General features: G+C 37.7%; 1 long non-coding RNA gene across 1 annotated transcript in view; it reads right to left on the bottom strand.

Annotated features, from left to right (window-relative positions):
- The window catches only part of LOC134168723 (uncharacterized), a 369,372-nt gene that overhangs the window by 265,613 nt on the left and 84,783 nt on the right, over positions 1 to 18,976 (bottom strand). The window lies entirely within an intron of this gene.

Below are 18,976 nucleotides of genomic sequence, written 5' to 3'. Positions count from 1 at the left end.
GCATGATTTTAAGCAGATTGCATTGCTGTGAAGGGACAGACAGCTCTTGAGGAAATGGTGAGAATGAATTATCCTCCAAAAAAAGCCAAGAACTTACAATAGTTACCAGTAACTTTCCTGAGGTAGTTCTGCCAAACCCACTCTCCAATTCTTCCTCCACACAAATCTAACAATTGTTGAGGCTTTGCAGCTGCAAGGACATACACATAAGGAAGACAAAACCACTCTGTGTTTTAGAACTACTTTCAGAAACAGAATAAAACACTCGTTACAATATGTGCCTGCTCTAATTCAATGCAAATCAATGGCAGACTACTGATTTCATTGGAAGCAAACTGGGGATGCCTTATGATTCTTCTAAAGGGCAAACTGGGAAAGATCGAGAATCAGCTTGTCATAAAACAGTGTTTATGTTAATTGTCGTAGGCCTCACTCTTCATATTTGGCTAAGGATCTCACTGTGTCCTTGATTGCATGTCTCTCCTTTGCATTATGTCACTTATCCATACAAAAGGAACAGCTGGTAAGCTGACTATTCCCCATGAGCTGTTTTGGGAGCTAAGATGTCTTGAAAAGATTCTGTAACCACATCTTCTGATATTTCTTCAAAACACTCAAAGATATATAAAGGTGAGATAATTTTAACAATAAATATTCAATCTCGTAAGAATAACTGATAAAGCATAGAATCATAGAATGGTTTGGGTTGGGAAGGACCTAAAGATCATCATGACCTAAAGATCCTGGCCTCAAACTAGACCATCTCACCCAAGGCTCTGTCCAACCTGGCCTTGAACACTGCCAGGAATGGGGCATTTATCACTTCTTTGGGTGACCTGTTGCAGTGCCTCACCACCCTCACAGTAAAGAATTTCCATATGTCTAACCTGAACTTCCCCTGTTTAAGTTTAAACCCATTACCTCTTGTCCTACTGCTACAGTCATTCTCCAGCATCCTTGTAGGCCCCCTTCAGATACTGGAAGGCTGCTATGAGGTCTCCACACAGCCTTCTCCATGCTGAACAGCCCCAGATTGTTTATTCCTTGTTTATTCCCCATCTACTTATATAAATCATCGTTAACCAAAACTAGATTAACATTAATCACAATAACAAACCACAGTTTTCTGTGCTTTCCTGTAGGACTCTGCTCAAGAGAGCTGGTTTAGATCAACTGTAGTCAAGTAAGCTTGCTGTCACTTGGTGATATAGTAGCATCTAGTCAGCACTAGATATAGTGTTCACACTGAATAATGCTGCAGGCACAGATGCCTTACTACCTTCAGAATTGAGCACCGATGTTATTACACTTTGTTCTAATACAGACTTTAGGGAAACAATACAGAGGCCATTATTTCTGAGACTATAAAAACAGCAAGAACAGAAGTCTGGAATTGCTGAATACACCCTTGAAGTCAAGGGTCCTACAGCAAATCTATAATATAGCTATTGTTCCAAGTTTTCTAACTAGTAGCTGGTAGTAGAAGTGTTGTGAAGAATTGGTTTTCCTTGCTAAAGAGCTTAAAAATTCAACCAGCCTTCTACTGTCCCACCTGCTCAGAAAAACAATGCTTGTATTTCAATAGGAGCTTCCACATGAGAAGTTCCAAGTACTTGTAGAGCTTAATTTGACATAAGTAATTGCTTGCTGTCTTAGTAAAATATCTCACATGGTAGTAACACAAGGAGATCTTATCTTGATCTTAGACAGAAGGAAAGCAGGACATTAGGATGTAAAAGTGATGAAACACAGACAATGAAAATCTCATTGTTAAAGCTAGCTAAAACCTAGAATTCCCACTACACAGAGAAAAATCACATTTGTATTCATTTAAATAATAATAATAAATCCTATCCTACTCTGCTTCCCAAATGTCTAAGGATTTTAATAGGTTTCATGATATTGTATTTAAATTTTAACTTGCTCCCTTTTAATAGTAGTGTCTTGATGTAACATGACATGTTCTTATTTTTCTATTGCTTTAGGTCTACAAAAGCAGCTATCTCCTAATACATACTGAATGTTTTTCCAGAATAAAGTATTTGTGTTGATGTTACAGTGGAAAAAAAAAAAGCCAGTTACTAAACACTATTACTTTAGATATGTCCAGAAACGATTAAAAATAGTTTTAAGTAAACTCATGCTGCAGAGCTAATTATAATAATTAAACCAGAAGCAATTAACTCAGAAGAAATGAAACTTCTAAATAAGGTTTGCAACAGTTCGGGCCACAAAAGGTGACAGGGGCTACAGGAGAACAATACCAGCGCACAGGTGAAGTTTATGCCCTTGGGAATGTCTCTGAAAGATGCTGTTTACAAGCAGCCAAGCAATACCCTGTGAAAAAACATCTGCTTTGCCAGCAGCAAGCTATCAGTAGGGAAGATGAGACTGGAAGTAGCATATAATTTCCACATTTTGTGTAAACATGTGTATAGTAACCGCTCATTCATAACTGTCTCTTTTTCAGTTTTCAGGAAGAGGCTTGCATCTGACCCAAGTCATGGAACAAAAGTCCTCTCCACGTGCTTTTGTGCAAAACTTTCACATCAAGAAATGTACAGCTGCAAGATTTTTGTTTTCCTTTTTATTCTTTATCTTGTGGATTGATTCCCTAAGAAAAGGAACATGTTTGGTATAAGCCATTTCAGGTGCTTTCCCAATGGGAAATACAAAGCCCATCATTTCTAAGAAAACTCATGTGATGTTGGGAAGTATGTCTTGTTACAAAACGAAAGTCACAGCCATAAATAATGACACTTTCTCAAACCAGCAAGATCTATCCCATTTCCAGTTGAAAATACCTGCCAGAGTGCCTGAATATTCACTTTGTACAACACAGAACCACATAACATGTTAAGCACTACAGAGGAATTAAAGACGCAGGCTTTGAGATCCACATATTAACATCCATTTCTCCAAATGCTCTTCAGTCAGTCACAAGAAAGTTCACCCAGTATGCCCTGCCTGTCTTCTGAGAGATAGAATTGTAATTTGAAATACAGCTCTTCAGTTGTAAATTACCTATAGCTGTGCCTGGGAAAGGCGATGTGCTTCAATTCCAACTGTTTTCCTAGGTCTTTAACGCATCAGCATGGACCAAGATCTCCCAAAGGAAAGGGTTTTCTTTGTAAGTTAAGCTGCAGTTGTTTACGGGACTATTTAGAGCCATACAAGCTTTGGGACACATTCAATGTCTATTACCTGTCTGTTCCACACTGTGAATCTTTCCCCAGTGTTGCACTCTGAGTTCAGACGTGCAGCTCACCTGCAATGTGAACTTCCTTTCTAGTTTCAGAGCACGAGATTTCTCAGCGATTCTGGCCCCTTCTGAGTTACTCTGCCCTGCTCTTTGATGCGGTCAGTCTCTCTCACTCTCACCCTCCCCAACCTTTTTGCTTTGGAGAAAAACACAGAAGAACACACAAGAACATATTCAAAACATGAAATACAAATACATGTAAGTTCTCTTGGACTTTACCCACTAATCTACTGCATAAGGACAGCAAATTTAAATAGGAATTATTTCTACTGCAGGCTTCCACAACTAATGTTTCCTTCTTCCCTTCCAATTCTACAGTCGCATTAGCTGTATCTGCTCTTTCTTCATTCCTACTCACTCACTAGCTAACCAGAAAGGCCCCAGTCTGAAGCTTAAACCTGAGCTCAGAATTCTGATGTCCTATAGGCAACTTTAAAAACACCTTCCAGGAAATGCAGTCTCACAAAATAAAAATTTCCAGTTTCCCTGGGAATGCTCATGCTGCTCCTAAGAATTCACATTACAAAGCTCAAAGTTTTAATGTTCACCTCTGAGAGCCTTGTATAGTAAGAATCATAAAGCACAAGAACAATGGCTCTTGTTCTCAAATAAATTAATTAAAAATATCCTAAAACATTTTATAAATTGGATTTTCTGTCTAACACAGCATAATGCACAACAATGTACCAGGCACATGTGTCCTTTGGAATGACCTGGACAATGATCCTCACTTTGGGGTGGCTACACCACTCCCAGCGTACACAGTAAAACCTTTTTATCCTATTGCAAGAGTTTCAACAAGCAGAACAGAACCTTGCAAATGTGGATGCAAGACACACAAATAAAGTTTTGTTTATCAAGGGACGGATGTCTCAGAATTGCATCTTTTTTAGTAATGAACAGTTGCACATTGTTACAGGACATAGCTTTGTCAATCATTGGACGTAATTAATGTTAGTGTGAGAAATGATTTAAACTTTTTTTTAAGCTGTTTTGCTGCAGGAAGATTTAAAGACCCTCTTTTTATCTAAATTATAAGAAGCAAGAGTAACTTGGACATATAATGCAATCAGTTTCATAATTGACAGGCATGATTACATTTGTGCAATTAAATATATGCCAGTACCTCAGCAAGTTATTGCCTAATGCCATATGAATCTGGCATTAATGAAGAAGTTGAAAAATAAACAACAGCAGCAGCTTGAAGTACAAAAATCATCAATGCATATTTGAGACTAATGTGATTAAGAACAACATGGTGTGTGAACACAGATTGCTTCTTGGTTCAGCGTTTCTCATTTTCATACAGTTTACCAGATTCCACTAGCTAACCTAGATTAGAGATGGTTACATGCCCATTCTGTTTTCTAAGTGGAGCAAAATTTACATTCTTGGGATTATATTCTATTAGTGCAGGCAGATGGATTTTTCAAACTTGTTTGCCCCAGGATTAGATGAACATGAGTTTGCAATATTTTAAAGCCATCTACACATTTTGAAATTTAGTGAAAGCCTGCAGAATTAAAAAAGATTCCAAAGGAATAAAGAATGGTTCTTCTTCTTCTTGCCAGATGGGAAAGGATTAGATGGTACGTGAGCAATGACCAGTTCCTAGCCATATTGTTTCAAACTAGAAAATAACTGTCATGGGCTCAAAAGTGATTTAGTATAGAAGCTTCAAGGTCTCCTTTTGCTTACTAGGAACATAAACAAAACCTGCTGTATTACCCGTGAAAAATAGCCTATATACCTTACTAAAACTTCTCAGGAGGTGGACAATTTCATATCTATCAAAAAATATATCCCCTCCTCCCAACAGCAATGTCATATCCACTAGACAGCAAACTCACATTTTTCAAGTACCACATCTGAAGTGCCTCAGAAATAACTTTGACAATTTCAACCCACCTCCTGCTGGGATATAACTGTCTAAGTGCAAGCTGACATGGGTCATTTCAGATGCCCTTAGGGCTAAAGGCTTTTCTGCCTCTCACCCCACCAGCAAGTAGGCTGGAGGTACACAAGAAGCTGGGAGAGTACACAGCTGGGACAGCTGACCCCAACTGACCCAAGGGATATTCTGTACCATATGATGTTATGATGTCAGTATATAAAGCTGTGGGAAGAAGGAGAAAGGGGGATATTTGGAGTGATGGTGTTTGTCCTGGCTTGGTTTGCTGCTTGCTTCGTGGGATTTTCAGGGTTTGAGACTTTACCTCAACTTTCCTAAGAGTATTAACCCATGAGATGAGATTTTCTGTGTGTTCTCATGCTTTTCAGCAATTCATGTTGACATCAAAAACTCTTCTGACATAGAGCAGATGGAAAACGGAAGAACTCGCTCAAAAATATCACAAGAGTTTGGTTTGACGTATGAAGAACTCAGCCCAGAGTCCCTGCACAGTTGCCTGGTGAGCATGGCAGACTGTCAGGGATAATTCTTTCTGGTTTCATAGTAGCATGGTTAACGCTTCAGAATGATTTCTTTGACTTTTTTGTCACAGGAGGTAGCCAATGACTGTCAGTGAATCATTGCACTTCTAAATTCTTTACTGAGCACCACTCCTTTGCTCACTTCTGCAAACTCCTTACTGTCCATGTTTTTACTCCTGTGAGGCTATTTTGTGATTAAAATGCAAGCACCCAACCATACCACTATAATTAGTTACAGCCAGCTGTTTCCATCACGTACCCATTTATTCAAGGGCTGAATAATCTTTACACTCAAATTGACTTTAGCATAGCAGAGATCCTGCCTTTGTGGAAAAGTTTCTTTTTTTCATCTATGGAAAAAAAAAATGTTTAAAATTTTTTTTTTTTAAATCTGTTCACTCATTTTGTCATTACAAGTATCAATTTCAATAAACATTAATGAGAAGCTAAGATACTGATTTTCAGAGCAGAAGACATTTATTCTATGTCTGCGTTCTATTCCAATTACGCTAAATGCTTAATGATGCAAGTCTAATCACTCCCTGGAATACACAGTGCTCCCATATCCTACTGACAGCTCTCCATCACTAGAAGATCATAACCTGACAATTTAGAGGGAAGATTTTTTCTAGACTTCAACTATCTTCAAACATTTTATCCATAAAAGTGCAAGTTCATGTCACAGGTTTTACAAATAACCCAAGGTCTCTGTTTGGACTAAACAGTCCCTTTAGATCCTTCCAATACACTTTCTTACTGCTGCACATCCTTGATCACCTATGAGATTAAATTCTGGTAAAATTTTTAATATGCCTTTAAAAGCCTTTCAAGTGTCAAGAAATCACTGCTTTATTTCATTGTCAAGGAGACATTTAAATAATATATCAAAAATATGCAGCAGTGTCACTGAAGAACACATTTAACAGGTTTCCTTCAGATTTTTTCCCTTTCCCTGTCAGAAGTAACCTGGTATTTGGTCTGCTTTGCACTGCCAGCCTGAATGTGATTGTGGGTTATGAGTTACCACCTAAATGGGTGAGATTCACTGAAAACATCACTTGGGTTTATAAAATTAACTGTGTCTGGCATTCTGGGGACAAATTTCAACCCCTCTGGTGCTTTGATGGAAACACTAGCAATGGGGCTTTCCTGTTTCTTCTAATCAACTGCAACAATGAGAAGGGAACTGGGAATGGCTTAAGGTCACATCATGTCATTTCTGATGTTCATAGAATCTCTGAACTAGCTATTCATTTTTCGAGCAGAGGGTAATCACAGCTGTAAGCCTTCACTGCCGTGGCTGAACTGCAGAACCTGCTTCAGATCCAGAAATCTTTGCCATTGCCTCCAAATTGCTGTGGGTTTATGCGAACTGTCAGTCTATTTAATTAAATATGCAATATATAAAAACTGCTTGAAAAACACTGTCTTACTATCAAAAGAGATGTGTCTCTTTCTAGAGTTGCTAAAAAAGGTTAATGGATACTTAGTTTTGGTATTTGATATACACCATAGGAAACTCAGGCATATACACCATATAAAATAGACTTGCCAATGGTTTTTACAAATCATGTAAAACCTATACATCTAATTTGCTGGTTCAAGTTCATGCATAACAGTTGTTTATACGCACATATTTGTTTTACAGTGACTATGACTAGCTGCATACTTCTGAGAATCTACTGTAAGCCACACAACCAAGCTCAATCATAGTATACTGTTACCAATGTTAGACTGACAGTGAATTTACCATCTCATCTTTAATTTTGAGAAAGAAGCCACAAAGAAGTAATTTACCCCCAGTACATCTTCAGTTAGGTGAAGCCTATTTTACCCACCTATAGCTTGAGAAGCCAGGATTCTTAAATTTGACCTAAGAGCAACACTAATTCATCCAAAACAGCTGGATAGCATGAGAGCACCAACAAGTAAGATTCTCCCCAATAGCACTCTGCCTGCAACTCTCCCAGAGTATTCTTAATGCTTTTGGGGTCATCCTCACCGCAGCAGCATCATCAGCTACTCCTACACTGGCTGGTTCTCTCCCATGCAGCCTGCATTGCCAGCCCAAGAGGGAGAATCCTTGTATCTCAGGAGTGCTGCAGACAGCAGGCAAAGAGCATTCCAGCTCCTCTGTTCAACCCCCAGTGGGTGGCATAACACATCTCATGAAATTAAATGGCATAAGGAAGTCTTGCACCAGTCTCCAAGGCAAAAGCCATGTGTGTGCACTACCACTAAAGTCCTCCTAAAATGGAAGTGAAGGGGAGGTCCCATTAACTTTACTGGCAGTAGCAGCGTGAAGCATTTTTAATCTGTAAGGTGCATGTAACTTGAGAAAATTGGTTGAAATTCATAATATCTAAATTACTAAAGAAAACCAGTTTTCAGTGTGTTGTAGGTTATGCCTTTCCCTCTCTTTATTATTTTTGGTAAACCACTGTGGTCTTTCATTGGGGTATTTACTGCTTAGTTAGATATATCTGCTTATATATATATACATACATACATATCAAAGAGGTTATATATATCTAACCTCTTTGAGGAAGAAGTTCAGTTGTCAGTCAGAAAGTACCAAGGGGGCTGATAACAATTTCCTTTTAACTAGAAATTGACAGTCAGTATTAGTATCTGCTTTGAGACTAACAAGTTGAAACCCACCTGCAGTCAAGAAGGAGGGATTCTTAAGCTCCCAGCAGCATGAGCTAATTTTCATTAAATCAGCATTGTCGAAATTAAAATGCTAAATACTTGCTATACAGTGATGACATTTCCATTATGTTCACTACTTTCTTTAGGAGAAAAAATGTTTATATGTAAAATGGTTCTTAGAAAATGTTCAGGATTGACAGCTCCAAGGAGTGAGGCCCTTTATTTATGGCCAAGGAAGATAACATACCAACTGTAGCAACAAAACCTGCTCTACTACAGTGTTTCAATTAAAATCCCACCTGTTGACAACCTTCAGCCACTGCTCTAAGCCCAATTGTGCCCTCATTTTGGGTAACATTTCAAGCACAAATGCCCATCTTTGTGTCAGATTGATGCCTGAGAAGTACCAGAACAAGGATAAACTTCCACTGCAGACCAGTGCACATAAAACACTTATGTGAAAATTAAGCATTTGTTAGGGAATTAGGCCATTTCAAATTCATTTTTAGATAATTATTCACTAAAGAAGACTGCTGATACACAGATGACCCCAATTACATTTCTGTTAATGCATAAAGGAACTCTGTAAGTACCTCCTACTATTCTGCACTCAGGAAAATACTGATTTTGGCAAGAAGAGAAGTTTGATTACGTGAGCATTACACTCTGTATCCCTTCCTTGGCTGTTAAGCTTATAAATCACACAACCCAATACTACTTCCAAATCCCAATCTCATAGACAAACAAATATCTGGATACAAACTCTGAATTATCCTGCGCTGGCATGAATACGGAAATTTAAAGCATGATCTTGGCACACATACACATTTTCCTGCTACAGTTCCCAGCTTGGGTATGGAGATCATCCTCTCTTTGCTCCTTCCTACTGCAGCCGTAACGGCCAAAGAAACTAGAAAATGGAGGCCTAACATTCAGACAAGAACAACAATAGACAACAGTGAACATAAGCAATCTATTAGTGATCCCTAAACAATCCCAAGAATGAGCTGAGCAGCTTCCACTGCCTAACTTAAGATTCCTTAAAGAGGACTAAAGCAAGGATAGCTGAAGGACAAGAAGCAAGTGTTGACGTAAACAGAAGAGTCACTAGCTGCAAATAAAGACAAAATATAGAAGGCAACCAGAACAAAGAACCTGTGGACACCCAGAAATGCTCTCTCTGAAAATGTGCAGTCTCTGCAGATCCCAAGATACCTGGATAACTGACTGGTAAGAGCTTGTGGACAGGGACTACATCACTGCTTATATTTTTCAGTTGTTTGTTTAACCCATTAAACTAGCTCATTAGAGGACAGACTGTATTCATATTGTTTGCTGCTCACATTTATCACTTTGGTAACATGTTGGTATTCAGAAAATAAACAATCTTCTGGCTTAACAGCATGGTCAGTGACTGCCACACTTCCGCTTGCTGCTTTGTGCAAGACTGGATGCAATGTTTGTAGTCCTTGTGCCTTCACTTACAGCTCGAAAAACCAATAGCAGGAATAGTTAAGGGTGATCCTATCTGGAACACCTACTCGATACTCCTATTAGAGAAAGTGTCTGAAGAGCTCAAGAGCAAGTCTGATGAATGATTAAAAGTTCTGGAATACCTTAAATTTGTGTGCGCACACAATGAAATAATTATGCAAGTAATATTTTATTTTCACAGATAGATTTTTTTGAAGCCCAGATTTGAAACAAAATCTGTTTCAAGCAAAGTCTTCATTTCTTTCCAAAAAGTCAAACCATAATGTCGTCAAGAGATTTGTACTTTCTGACACTTTCTGTTCAGCTGATGCTCTTCCCATTTTGTTTGATTTTTCAGTTTACTTTTGCCAATCTCATCCTGCATTTTCTACCTTAAAAACTGCTATCCCTCATTCCTGTATCTAAGATGTCTTTTGTATTTCAAAGCAAAAACTCCAAAGCCTTTGAAACACGGGACACACATTTGGGTATGTAGGGCCAACGATAACATCTGTGGGAAAGCTATCTTTTACCCTAAAAATTCATTGTCTCATGCAACAACAGGCACTGACAGAAGAGTTTAAGATACAGCCAATAATGTCTGTGAAAAAGAGGAATGCTGAATGGTAGAATATTAAGAAATGGCAGAATAATTATTGCAGCATTCTGCCTGCTATCACCTGAAATATCAATAGAAAGCTCAATGCTACTGACAGGATGGTTTACTAAAATTTTCCTATACTAGTACAGCAAGGATTCACAGGAGAACTTTTGAATTAATAACAGAGCAGTCAGGTCAATGATCTAAGAAGTGTTCAATATAGGAACATCTTCTAGAAAAAAAAATGGAAAGCAAGCTGTAGCAGAAAAATAAGCTGTAAAAGGAAATGAGAGTTTCTTTCAGGATGACCGTGTATTGCAAATAATTTCCCAGAATAAAGTAATATCTTGCTAGAAATTACCCAGGATAGCAAGAAACTCATAATAATTACAGAAACCACCAACATGGTTCAATAAGAGGATAAGGTAGCCTTGATAGTTCTGAAAAGATGAAATTATTTACCCAGTACCTGGAAGGAAAAAGAAGAAAACAAAACAAATATCACACAGATTTCCTGAAAAACTAAACAACTATTTGGGTCAACTCAAGTCTAAACTAAAGGATTAAAGGCTTAATCCAATGGTCTACTAAAGTCCATGGAAGTTTTTAAAAGGTCTGAGACTGAGCCCTATCAGACAGGGAACTGAGGTTAGGTTCTCAGCTTATTTATCTTGTAGCATTTTTACTTACAGCTGCATTCCTCTGTCTGTATCTGCTTGCATCTTTCACACAGTCTAATTTTTTACCACTTGTCTCCTTAAAAACAACTAGCTCTATCACAGAGAAAATACAGGAAAATAGGATGTGTACCATAGATCAAGTGGCTAGGCTGCATATGACAACTTGGAAAATTATGCATTTCATCATTAGAATGGACAAAATAGCTCTTATAAAATAATTAGCCCAAACCTTTTCTAGAAACTCAAAACTAGATGAGTCCAAGAAGGGCTTTTCTCACCCACTGAGCATCCTGGCTTCTCAGGCATACTGAGCCTGTTCAAGCTGAGTAAGAGCCTTTACCAAGCAAAGGGCAATTATTTTGCTCTATCCTACAAAGTCACACTATCTACCATCTGTTTACACTTAAGTGCTTCCATGAGTCAGCATTTAGCAAGGAACATGGTGTCCACACCGGGACTTGAAACTGAGCCCACCTGCATCAGGTGGATCTGTGAAGACAGTGTAATAAAAACATGTGAGCTACATGTATAGCTCTCCAAGTATACTCCATGTTCTATTTAATTTTGTACTCTATTCCACATTCTATGCAAGTTCCTTTGCCATTCTGTAGCATGGCCAAAAAAGAACTGTACACATATGTGCAACAAACGGCTGCATAAGGACACAGTGCCCAACAAGGGCCAGGCCAGCGCTTCCACAGGAAATATATCAGAAAACACCATATAGTTGACAAGTGGATTGAGCAAGTCCTTTGGTAATAAGCCACTAGAGAAATGGTGCTTCTCCTAGACCCGACAAGCCAGTACAACACTGAAAAATCTTGTGAAACAAAGTAATTTTGTGAAATCTACCATTGCTTTGTTTCACAAAAGACGCATTTTTTCACGAACCATACAGTCCTCGATGCATCTCTGGCACTAAATTCTATCAGAAAGGACATCAAGTGGCACCTGTATCAATACTCCAAAGCAGAACAAGACCTGACATCACAGGAAAGAAACTGAACAACTTGATTCACAACCACATTACTCCCAATTCATAAACATGTAACTCTGTTGCTTTAAAGGGAATTTATGCCACCATAAACCTGGAGTAACATAGCAGTAAATCAAGCTCAGAATTTAATATTCATGGTGCTTCAGCTCAATTTTATTTAGTGCAGGTGTTCACTTAATTTTGATGATAGGATCTGGGGGGAGGGGATAGTTTGCTGTTAATTCATTTCTACTGCCTGGTGGTCTCAAGCCACTATGCCACTGGTCCTATTCCTATGTATTTCAAAGACTGCTGAATAGCTGTTTTCTTTTGTCTACTATCTACAGTGCCTTCACTTAACCATGTTTTTTCTTTGCTACATTTATAGTATCTCAAAAGCAGCAGCAAAGGGTACTAATAAAATAATTAAAAGACCACACAAAGGTAATGTAAAAATCAAAAGAAAATAAAAACCAGAAGAAAAGCTTGCAAAGAACTCAAAGGAGAGAATAAAGACACATCAACAGGCAGCAGCAGCTTCAACTTGGCTGCCAGTTTTTCTATAGTGCAATCACATCCATTGTCTGCAAGCCACAGGTGCACAGCTCATGGAAGAGACAAAAATGCACTGGGGAGTGATGACAGTTAACTTCTGAGCTCATGCTGTATTCATCTCAACACTCATTTTTGCATCTGTTGTGCTGAATTTTAGTCTTTAATTTTATTTTTGTTCTGATTTCAGAGGAACTGTACCAAACATGCAGTACAGTAGAGAGGGTCTGGGCTTTAGGAGGAAAAAATCTATTTAGCAACCTGTAATGTGAAGACAGGCTCTGTGTTTATCAGGCAGGTAACTCAACAGTTGTGACTCTGGTTACAGTGCATAGCTGCAAAGCAACTGCCAGGTAGGATGCTCATCAACTCAAATATCAATATAAGTGTAACAATACAAATATGGATTTTGTATAGAATATAAAAAAGGCAATATGGGAAAGCTATCAGTTATAATAATGAATGGTAGTATTGTCATAATGGTTGATTTCACTGTTTATCACAAACCAGGTCAGTATAGATTACACTTGGATGACGGTCTTTTGATCTCAGATGTTTTCCCCATCAATAGGGCACTTTTTGAAATTAGATGCAGGCTGACCTCTTATTCTTTGTTTTCATCACTCTCCAATCAGTGGGAGGAAATCAGCCCCCTGGGAACGTTTGATTCACATTGGCTCACTGTGTTATTTCAGCTGTGAAAGATGCTAATGAGCTAATATCAACTTTCCTAGCAGAAAATACACACGTCGCTTTAAATTTTTGGCTAGGAACCAACATTTCATCATTTTGGCAAGATCTGTCATTACACTGCGGCAAAAGAAAAAAGCCCAACAAACTAAAGATAAGTTCAATCTACCTAAAGGGCAGAGTCTCATGCAGTCTCCTTCCAATATGTAATGCAGAACAGCAGACAAATAATTTGCTGTGGAAATTAGTTGTCAGATTATGTTCTGTGTTTTCCCAGTTGGACAGAACAGGGCAAAATCCCAAGAAACTTTGAGGATAATTGATTTCTCAAAGGAAAAAACCTCACTGAAAGGTTTCACATACTCTCAAGGAACTCACCTGTGACCCACAGACAAACAAACAAGTGGCCTAATGAAGGGCAAGAGCACCCAAAGGTGTGAACTTCACACTTATGGGTTTTCAATTTCAGGGGTGAAACTCCGTCTTTCACACATAGAAACAAAAAATCAGGTCACCCTAAAATAGCGAGGAAACTTGAAGGGTTTTAGGAGAAAAACAATTCCAGGTTGACTATTCCATGGTGGTTTTCTATTCTTGGGAGGAACTTCTAAGGAGGTTTAAGATGGTAAAAGTCTCATTCCTTTTTTTCCCCTACTACAATTGCCACTTCTGGGGAAATGTCAGTTGCACTACAAAAAGATTTGTAAAGTCTTTCACAAAAGTTGTAATGTTTTCAACCTTTACAGAATGAAATCTTTCATGTAGAAAAGAGGATACTCCATCATTTAGTAAATTTATCTGGTTTTAATAAACTATTAATTTAAGCCTGAATCTTAAGCAATTTTGAGATTGGGGTGTTTTTCAATAATCGCACTTCTGTTCCTCAGATAACTTTTTTAATTTCAGCAGAGGTCTAGAGCACAGCATTTCTTGAAAAGTAATTATAGATGCTTTGGCATGGACTATTTTGAGACAGAGAAATTTCTAAGTTTTTAAGATTTAGGCCATTCCCTTCTTATATTTTACCAGCCAACTTCCTATCACACATTATGCTTCTCTTAAAATCCTCTAAGAAGACTAAGATACAAGCATGTGAAAGCACAAAAAGAAGCTATTTCACTCAGCAGGACAAGAGTGACATACAAAAAAACTTGAGGAGATTTTTCTCCCGAGATACAAGGACAAGCTTCTTTATTTCTAGAGCTTAAGAGCAACAACTAACAAAGATTAATTATTGACTAAATATGCCCAAAAGGTTCCATGGAACATACCAAAAATTAAAACTTTTTTCATTCGTTTTCCTTACTGAGCAATTTTCCATATTTTCTTTGTCTTTGAAAAATAAGCCTACAATTTGTCTGCCTGTCACATTTTCCTCTAAAAGCAGTGAATTAGTTTTCAAGTGTTATGAAGATGCAGATTAGACAAAATAGGAAAAAATTACCACCTGTACTGTCACTTTACACACTGAAAACCAGAAAATTTTAAATTCATATAAACCCACTGAAAGTTCAAATTTAAAAATTTCTATACATCATAACCAAATACTTCACAAAACAATATAAAAAATGCTTTGGGTTTGGTTTTTAAAAAGCCATTAATTTCTAGTCTGGTCTTGGTTACTTAAGCAGGTATGCAGCTGAGCTGGTTGAAAACTGGTTCAACTCATAATATTTGGATCCAGATTTTTATAAAGTTTGAAAGCATTTGTAGATGAGATTTTTGTTCAGTCCTTCGGTGTTGGCATCTGAAGTGCCAGCTTCTCCAGACTTTCATTTGTTGCCTATTTCTAACATTAACAAAGTTACTTTAATACCTAGTTTCTTTTTTCCAGGGACTTACTACATAAAAATAATTTATATTTTCCGGACAACCTAATGTTAAGACTCTGAAAGGAATGAATGAGATTAGTCCATTTGCCTGAGCTATGAAGCTGCTATATAAGACACTGAGTGTCATTAGTGAAAAGACAAACCATTCTTTGTCTCTTAACCACTTTAGAAGCTTCCTAGAACTCTGTCTTTTGACTACATAAATAGCAAATACATCATCTGGCACACTCAAACCATCTACGTACAATGCCGTATGAATCACTGCTGATCCTTTCATATGCCATTTGCTTTATTGAGTGTGAATGGATCCAGAAAGAAGAGAAAAATCCACAATGATACTTGCAAATTATGTTTCCCTTGTTTCAGTGCATCATTTTTATTTTCAATTCTCTTTTTCTGTGCTATCACAGTGATACTAAACACTGATTAGATGACAGCAATTCAAATTCAAACCTGGTTTCTTCTATAGTTTTCTAAACCCAGTTAAAGTCTTGGTCAGAGGTCACCTTTTTTAAAATATTATAGTGGTTTAAAAGCCCTATTGCTTTGCATTCTATTAAATAGCTTCTGAAAAACAACTAGGGAAAGAGAATTTCAGATCATGTTCTATGGCTACATCTTGTTTTCCTTACAAGCAAAATCACTTGAGTGATTGCAGTACCGGTAGACACCACATGGTTTCAGCATGCAACAACCCTGAACACCAAGTCCGTCCAGAGCACTGGGAACGAACACTGGGTTTGACTGTATACTGATGCAGAATGCAGTGAGGGCCACAGGCTGGATATGCAGTAGGCTGTTGAACATGAACAAAGATTTCTGCATGCACACCTGCGCATGGTGTAACAAGAGCCATAGACGCAGTCTTACCAATGTTCTTTATTGATTTTCTGGGTGTGCTGGTGGCAGATACATGTTATTAGGCTCTTTAAATTATCAGTAGAGAAGAAATGCTTCCTAAACAAAATCTCTCCACCCTCTCTAACATCCCTGACACGAGAAACCCAGACAAATCCACTTTACAAATATCCTTATTCTAAAATTCTTTAACCAAGAAAAAACACTCTTTTACTACTCCATTATTTTTTATTGGCTGTTCTAAAATAAGCAGGAGCCTGAACGTGTATATTGCATGATTGTTATACTGCTATATCAATTTCACTTTATTCATGAATATCAATACAAATGGCCCAGAACTTGGCACAGAGATGCTTTGCTCATAAATTACAGTGTGCTTTTTCTGTGACTGCAGTCATATCATGTCCTTTTCTATTTAATTCCACTTCTATTTTGAATTCTGCACTCCCTCCCTTGCACAGAAAAAGAACAATTTCAAAGATAAATTGATTAATCATAGTAATTACTCATCTATACGATATGCACTTTTATCACATAAATACAAATAAAAGCGATGGTGTCTGTGGCCTTCCTCCACCAATAAGACATATAAACGCCACTATTAATTTTGTGATAAGAGCCTGAGTTGTTCAGGACACTTCTGAAATACACACACTGGAATCTTGGCCACCTTGAAATCATTGTGTGTTTTGACAATAGTCAACTGAGGTGCAGTTTCTTCCTTAAGCTTTACTCTGCTGGCTATCACTGAAACATACAACATGCATTTTTTTCTAGGATTGTGTTCAGTGTCTCTAACAAAGACTGTCTTCTAATTTGGAAATTGCAGTAGCATGACCCTTTCTTTTTTCAGATTTGTACAAACATGTAATGGCAATAACCATTGTTCTGACAAGTTTCAAACAGATGCTTCCAAGTAAAGGAAAACCACTAATCATTCTATTAATTACATATTAAAAATAGTTGGTTTGGGATTTTTTTAATTACACAGGTCAAAGACTAAGCATGAATAAGGACTTCTAGTGGCTTTTTTCTCATGCCCTCGCTGCCAGCACTGCTCCCGCGTTCTGCCTCTAGTCTCACAGTATTTTCAATTGTTATTTTCCCTACGTACTGTGCCATACACCACCTCACGCAAACACATACAATGCAATGTTTCTAATTACGCTTACAGTTAATGCTTCCAGAATCGTACTGCCGCAGTTCTGGTTAGTGCCAAGATTCATAAGATTACTTCCTCACATGAAACCTGTTTCACCTATGGCATAGACCTTAACATCATGGGATCTGGTGCTGAGTATAAAGCTTATTTGCACCGTATCTATGTTAGTTGAGTGAAACATGTCTTTGCTTGCAGATTGAAGAGGCAGCTGAATTTCTGTGAAGCTGTATTTATGACTTTCTCCATTGGTTCAAAAAGGTTTTAGAGCTGTTTATGGTGCTAAAGGATACAGTATTTTCTCTACAAATTTCTGCTGCTGCCAGAGCTTATGTGCCTATCCTAGTAAAAAAGTCTGACATGCATGTTAGGAAAGGCTAGAATTCTCAAGACTACTAAGTGGGACCCATGGGCAAATATCTGAGGGCAGGCTCTAGGCCCTCAAAGTTTTCATCAGAATTTTGCACTGAGCTCCAAAACCAACTGGGCAAGATGTCACTCAAAAAGGCACAGGAATATAAACTGTATTCCAAGACAGCTATTTTTGCTTGCATCAAGATTGGTAGAAGAGCACATGCTGCTCCTCCACACACAGCCTTTCACAAGGCTCTCTGCAGGAATTTCATCATCTCCAAGAGACCCTTGATCAGGCTGTGAGCCATTACCATGGAGGCTCTGTTTTCAAGGACTTCTCATCAATGAAATTTCAGATGATTTCAATGGCAACATTAATAAGCCCTGTGGAGTTACCAGCAGGACCAATATAATTATAGGGAATAACTACCTGCAAGTCCTCTGGTCAGTTCCCACAGTTCCCAAACATTTTTTACTCAGCTATACCTGAACTTTGCTTTGTTTGTTTCACCAGGAATGCAGATGTGAGGTTTTCTTCAAAACATATTGGAGAGTAGCTATTCTTCTTTTCATATTTGAGACATAAAAGGGGGACTTAGAGAAGAATATGGTTATCTGTCATTAGTGATAATTTTGCTCCTCTTTAGCGTAAAAAGTTTGTCTTCCACAAGCAGACAAAAATAAGGGATCCTTACCAAACCTGGTCACTTGTTACAAATAAAAAGTAGCTTCTAAATAAAGCAAATACTTCAAAACCAATCCACAGATGGAAGAAAGTATTTTTCAAATGATTACAAAGTCTATTTTTGGATATTTCATGGCTAGAAAACAGACTTAATTTATCAGAAAATTGTTGGTTTAATAACAATTTACCTACCTCTTGTGCTTAACAAGTGGCACAATCCTAAAACATGATTATGTCCTCTACGCTACAGGCTACTTTAAAATACTTTTTATTTAATATAACATTGTTACTCTGCAGAGCAAGTGAGAATTTCTGCAAAATTGTACACAGAATATATTCCTTTTACACTAATTAGAATCAAACATCCATACATTTATCATGCTTTCATATGTTCCAGTTTTTAACTCTTGAAAAACCACAAAACAATAGATGTTTTACTTTACCATTATACTGAAAAAGCATGAATACTGTTTGTAATGCTAGTGTAAGAGACACTGGCACAATACCACAATAAATCATGACCCATACGAAAACAAGATGATCTTAAACCCTTTATCCTAATAAGACTTTCTTAGCATTAAATAGCAACTCTAATCCCTTGGTCATTAATTTTCCCATGTTTCAAATCTGGATGTAATTAAGAACAATGCATTGCTGCCTATGTGGCGAACGAAATGTCATGCTGACGTGATTGATTATGTTTATTTAAACTGGAGATGTCTGACACTTTCCAGTGATACTTCATTCAATTTTTATTACTATTTTAGGC

This window comes from Pezoporus occidentalis, unplaced genomic scaffold, assembly GCF_034315485.1.
Source record: "Pezoporus occidentalis ecotype Australia unplaced genomic scaffold, CSIRO_AGI_Poc_V1 ctg11, whole genome shotgun sequence".
NCBI classification, from domain to species: domain Eukaryota; kingdom Metazoa; phylum Chordata; class Aves; order Psittaciformes; family Psittacidae; genus Pezoporus; species Pezoporus occidentalis.
Note: the sequence above shows the minus strand (reverse complement) of the source record. Positions and strands in the feature narration are given on the sequence as shown.